General features: G+C 39.6%; 1 protein-coding gene across 1 annotated transcript in view; it reads left to right on the plus strand.

The window, feature by feature from the left end:
• Positions 1–6,677, plus strand: part of HAUS2 (HAUS augmin like complex subunit 2) — a 27,547-nt gene that overhangs the window by 20,214 nt on the left and 656 nt on the right. The window lies entirely within an intron of this gene.

The raw sequence follows: 6,677 nt of genomic DNA on the forward strand, positions 1-6,677 counted from the left end.
GTTTGTTCTCCATATTTAAGAGTCTCTTATGTTTTGTCCCTCTCCCTGTTTTTATATTATTTTCGCTTCCCTTCCCTTATATTCATCTGTTTTGTATCTTGAAGTCCTCATAGGAATGATGTTATATGATATTTGCCTTTCTCTGACTGACTAATTTCGCTTAGCATAATACCCTGTAGTTCCATCCACATAGTTCCAAATAGCAAGATTTCATTCTTTTTGATTGCCGAGTAATACTCCATTATATATGTGTGTGTGTGTGTGTGTGTGTGTGTGTGTGTGTGTATCTGAAAGCGATATATATATGACAACTGACTGTCAGCACAGAGTGTGATACAGGGCCCAAACTCACAAACTGTGAGATTATGACCTGAGCTGAAGTCGAACACTTAGTCAAATGAGCCACCCAGGCACCATCTGCAACAGATTTTTATATATGGATTTTATATCCTAAAATTTTACTGAAATCTTTTATTAGATCTAATGGTTTTTGGGTGGAATCTTTAGAGTTTTCTATATATAATATGTCATCTGCTAATAGTGACAGCTTTTATTTTTTCCTTTCTAATTTGGATGCCTTTTACTTTTCTTGCCTGATTGCTATGGCTAGGACTTCCAATACTATGTTGAGTAAAAGTAGCGAGAGTGGACATCCTGATCTTTTTCCCTATCTTAGAAGAAAAGCTTTCAGCTTTTTACTGTTGAGTATGATGTTGCTTGTGGGCTTGTCATATATGCCCTTTATTATGCTAAGATATGTTCCCTCTATATGCACTTTGTTGAGAGTTTTTATCATAAATTGATGTTGAATTTTGTGAAATGCTTTTTCTATATCTATTGGGATGATTATATGACTTTCTTCAAGTTTATTTATTTATTTTGAGAGAGAGAGAGAGAGATAGAGAGAGAGAGAATGAGCAGGGGAAGGGGCAGAGAGAGGGGGAAAGAGAATCCCAAGCAGGCTCTAGACTGTCAGTGTAGAGCTCAATGTGGGGCTCAATCTCTCATACCATGAGATCATGACCTGAGCTGAAATCAAGAGTCAGACACTTGGGGTGCCTGGGTGGCTCAGTTGGTTAAGTGTCTAGCTTCAGCTCAGGTCATGATCTCATGGTTCATGAGTTCAAGCCCCTCATCAGGTTCTGTGCTGATAGCTAGCTCAGAACCTGGAGCCTGCTTTGGATTCTGTGTCTCCTTCTCTCTCTGACCCTCCCCTGCTCACACTGTCTCTCTCTGTCTCTCAAAAATAAATTTAAAAACATTAAAATTTTTTTTAAAAGAGCCAGACACTTAACCGACTGAGCCAGCCAGGCACCCATAATCATATGATTTTAATTTTTTTAATATTTATTTTTATTTGAAAGAGAGAGAGAGTGAGTGAGCAGGTGCAGGGGGCAAAGAGAGAGGAGATAGAGGATCTGAAGCAGGCTCTGCACTAACAGCTCAAAGCTCAGTGTGGGGCTCAAACTCACAAACTGATAAATCATGACCTGAGTGTAAGTCAGACAAATAGCCAACTGAGCTACCTGGCGCCCCTGATTTTAACATATTTTTTAAATGTTTATTCATTTTTTAAGAGATGGAGAGATAGGGGTGTCTGGGTGGCTCAGTTGGTTGAGCCTCTGACTTCAGCTCAGGCCATGATCTCACAGTCTGTGAGTTCGAGCCCCAAGTCAGGCTCTGTGCTGACAGCTCAGAGCCTGGAGCCTGCTTTAGATTCTGTGTCTCCCTCTCTCTCTGCCTCTTCCCCACTCATGTTCTGTCTCTCTCTCTCTCTTACCAAAAAAAGGAAAAAAGAGAGAGAGATAGATGGAGAGAGAGAGAGAGAGCACAAATAGGGGAGGGGCAGAGAGAGAGAGAGGGAAATACAGAATCTAAAGCAGGCTCCAAGCTTGGACCTGTCAGCACAGATCCCAATGCAAGGCTCAAACCCACGAACCGTGAGTTCAAGACCTGAGCCGGAATCAGCTGCTTAACTGAGCCACCCTGGCACCCCTAGGCACCCCTGATTTTAATTGTCAATTGATTTGCACATTTTGAAACACCCTTGAATCCCTGGAATAAATCCCATTTGATTATGGGGTGATCCTTTTAAGGTACTATTGAATTTGGTTTGCTAATATTTTGTTGAGGGTTTTTGAAAGTATATTCATTAGGGACACTGGCTTGTAATTTTCTAATGGCATCCTCTTCTGGTTTTTGGTATTAGGGTAATGCTTACCTGGTAAAATGAGTTTGGAATGGTTCCCTCTTCTATTTTTTGGAAGAATTTGAGAAGGCTTAGTATTAATTCTTTGAATGTTTGGTAGAATTCACCAGTGAAGTTGCTGGGTCCTGAACTTTTGTTTGTTGGAAGATTTCTTTGTTTTTAAGTTTTATTTATGTAAGTAATTTGTACACCCCATATGGGGCTCAGACTCACAACTCTGAGATCAATAGTCACATACTTTTCCAACTGAGCCAGCCAGGTGCCCCTGGAAGGTTTTTTAAAAAAAGATTCAATCTCCTTACTAGTAATCAGTCTGTTCAGGTTTTCTATTTCTTCATGATTCGTAAAGTAGTCTGTATGTTTCTAGGAATTTATTTTATTTCCTAGGTTGTCAAATTTGTCAGTATATAATTATTCATAGTAGTCTCTCATGATCCTTTGTTTTTCTGTTACCTTTTTTTGCCTCTCCTTTCATTTCTGATTTTGTTTGAGGACCCCTTTTTATCTTGGTGAATCTAGGGAAAAGATTGTCAGTTTTGTTTATCTTTTCAAAGAACCAAATCTTAGCTTCATTGACCTTTTCTATTGTCTTTTTAGTCTCTATTTTGTTTATTTCTGATCTTTGTTATTGCTTTCCTTTTACTAACTTTGGGTATTCTCCTTTTTTTTCTAGTTCATTGAGGTTTAAAGTTACATTATTTGATATTTTTCTTTTTTCTTGAGATAGGCATTTATTTCTATGAATTTTCCTCTTAAAGCTGCTTTGTTGCAGTCCATAAATTTTGGTATGTGTGTTTCCATTTTCATTTGGCTCATGGTATTTTTTTCTCCATTTATTTATTTATTTATTGAGAGAGAGAAGGCACAAGTGAGAGAGGGGCAGAGAGGAGATATATATATAGAGAGAGAGAGAGAGAAGCGGGTTCACCCAAAGTGAAACTGGTGTTTTAACTCAAAGCAGGGCTCATGTTCACCCAATGTGGGACTTGAATTCACTCATGAACCATGAGATCATGACCTGAGCCACAGTGAGATGCTTAACAATTGAGCCACCCAGATACCCTGATTTTTATCTTTGACTCACTCTTTGTTCAGTAGTATGTTGTTTAATCTCCACATACTTGTGAGTTTTATGGTTTTATTCCTGTATTTGATTTCTAGTTTCTTTTTTCTTTCTTTTTTTAAAATTTTTAATGTTTATTTATTTTTGAGAGACAGAGAGAGACAGAGAATAAGCAGGGGATGGGCAGAAAGAGAGGGAGACACAGAATCTAAAGCTGGCTCCAGTCTCCAAGCTGTCAGCCCAGAGCCTGATGCAGGGCTGGAACCGACAGAACGCAAGTTCATGACCTGAGCTAAAGACAGAGGCTTAATTGACTGAGCCACCCAGGTGTCCCATTTCTTTTTTTTGTTTGTTTTTAATGTTTATTTATTTTTTTAGAGAGGGAGACAGACAGAGCACAAGTAGGGGAGGGGCAGAGAGAGACAGAGACACAGAATCCAAAACAGGTTCCAGGTGCTGATCTGTCAGCACAGAGCCTGACACCAGGTTTGAACTCACAAACTGTGAGATCATGACCTGAGCTCAAGTCAGATGCTTAACTAACTGAGCAACACAGGTGCCCCTGATTTCTAGTTTCTTACTGTGATGGTTGGAAACGTTGCTTGATATCCTCTTAAATATATTAAGATTTGTTTTGTGGCCTAACATTAATAAAATGTTGTATATCAATTTTTACCGTAATTAAAAATGGTTTTTAAAGTTTTTTCTAATGTTTATTTATTTTTGTAGGAGAGACAGACTGTGAGCAGGGGTGGAGCAGAGACAAAGGGAGACACAGAATCTGAAACAGGCTCCACACTCCGAGTTGTCAGCAGAGAGCCTGTCGCAGGCTCGAACTCACAAACCGTGAGATCATGGGGCCACCCAGGGCCCCCATCAATTAAAAACTTTTTTAAGTAAAAAACAAATAGGGACGCCTGGGTGGCTCAGCCGGTTAAGCATCCAACTTCGGCTCAGGTCATGATCTCATAGTCTGTGGGTTCCAGCCTATGTCAGAGTCTGTGCCAATAGCTTGAAGCCCAGAACCTGTTTCAGATCCTGTGTCTTCCTCCCTCTCTGCCCCTCCCTCACTTACACTCTGTCTCCCTCTCTCTCAAAAATGAAATAAAAACATAAAAAGAAATAATAAAAGATAATAAATAAATAAATAAATAAATAAATAAATAAATAAATAGTAGAGACATAAAAGGAACCGGAAATTCTTGAGGAAATGGCTGCCATCACATTTAGAGTGGGAAATATTTCAAATAAACCTGGAACTTCTTGTCATATCAGAAATAGAGGAAGCTATCAAAGACTACTGGAGTTGAGTCAGAAGTCAGTGAGGCTCCCACTGACCAAAGTTGGGATGATTTGGTTGTCAATACCAGTAAGTACAGTACATTGAAACAAATCAAATATGCTTAAATTCATGAATATCTAAAAATATTAAAAATAAATCATTAACCACCTTTGGGAAGTGCTAGGGAACCAACTTATTTTGAAAACTGATAATTGAAACAATCAACCATTTGTCCTGTCTTTGCTAAATGAACTGTATCTCAGGGTAACCAAATTGTTGATAAGGAAAAGTTGCTTTTATAGAAGTATTTCAATTCATAAATGAAAGTTTTGGGGTTTTTTTTACATTTATTTATTATTGAGAGACAGAAAGAGACAAAGCACGAATCGGGTAGGGGCAGAGAGAGAAGGAGACACAGAATCCGAAGCAGACTCCAGGCTCTAAGCTGTCAGCACAGAGCCTGACGCGGACCCACAAACCACAAGATCATGACCTGAGCCAAAGTTGGTTGCTCAACCAACTAAGCCACCCAGGTGGCCCCATAAATAAATGTTATAATGGCATTTGGGTGGATCAGTCAGTTAAACCGATTCTTCATTTTGGCTCAGGTCATAATCCCAGGGTTGTGAGTTCAAGCCCCATATCGGTCTCTGTGCTGAGTATGGCCCCTGCTTGGAATTCTCTCTCTTTCTAAAAGGGGGAAAAAATGAATGATAAAATTAGAGTATCATCACTTTGCAAACCTGTAATACTGTGACTTACAATAAGAAATATGTATAATGGTCTTCATCCCATTTCTGTCACAGAGCTCCTAAAATCTTTGGAATTTTCTAAGTGATGAGTCCTTTAAAAGTGTCACTTGTTTTGGTAATGAAGTGATTTTTCAAATTAATTAATTACTTTTTGTAATAATTTTTAAATGTTTATTTATATTTGAGAGAGAGAGAGCAGAGGAGGGGCAGAGAGAGATGGACACATGGAATCTGAAGTAGGCCCCAGGCTCTGAGCTGTGAGCACAGAGCCTGATGTGGGGCTCGAGCTCTCAAACCATGAGATCATGACCTGAGCCAAAGTTGGTCGCTTAACCAACTAAGCCACCCAGGTACCCCAAATGATTTTTTTAAGTTTATTTATTTATTTTGAGAAGAGAGTAAGCAGAGGAGGGCCAGAGAGATAGGGAGAGAGAGGGAGAATCCCAAGCAGCCTCTGTGCTGTTAGTGCAAAGCTCAATGCAGGGTTTGAACCCATGAACCATGAAATCATGACCTGAGCTGAAATTTAGATGCTTAACCGTCTGAGTCATCCAGGTGTCCCAGGACAAATGATTTTTTTTTTTTTTAGTTTATTTACTTATTTTGAGAGAGAGACAGAGAGTGGGGGATCCCGGGTCAGAGAGAGAGGGAGAGGAAGAGAGACAATCCTGAACAGGCTCTGCACTGTCATCAAGGAGTTGATGCAGGGCTCAAACTCATGAACCATGAGCTCTCGACCTGAGCTCAAGTCCGATGCTTAACTGACTGAGTCACCCAGCCTCCCCTATAATGAGGTGACTTTTTTTTTTTACTATTTTTTTCCCATAATATTTTATTGTCAAATTGTTTTCCATATAACACCCAGTTTTCTTCCCCTTAGGTGCCCTCCACTTGGCACATAAAGGAGGAAGGAAAGCTTCCAAACTCATCTTATTTTTTGGAGGGGCTTAAGAAGGATTGGTTGTAAATCTTTTAATGTTAGCCAGAATTCACCAGTGAAGCCATCTGGTCCTGGACTTTGTTTGTTGGAAGATTTTTGACTACTGATTCAGTCTCTTTAATAGTAGTCTGTTTAGACTTTTTTTATTTCTTCTTGACTCAGTCTTTTTTTTTTCCTCCATAATGTTTTATTGTCAAATTGTTTTCCATACAACACCCAGTGCTCTTCCCCTTAAGTGCCCTCCACCATCACCACCACCTCTTTTCCCCCTCCCCCTTCCCCTTCAACTCTCAGTTCATTTTCAGCATTCAATAGTCTCTCAAGTTTTGCATCCCTCTCTCTCCCCAACTCTCTCTCCCTCCTCCGTTCCCCCTGGTTCTCCATTAGGTCTCTCTTGTTTTCCTGCTAGACCTATGAGTGCAAATATATGG

The sequence above is a fragment of the Suricata suricatta genome, chromosome 9 (assembly GCF_006229205.1).
Source record: "Suricata suricatta isolate VVHF042 chromosome 9, meerkat_22Aug2017_6uvM2_HiC, whole genome shotgun sequence".
NCBI classification, from domain to species: Eukaryota; Metazoa; Chordata; class Mammalia; order Carnivora; family Herpestidae; genus Suricata; species Suricata suricatta.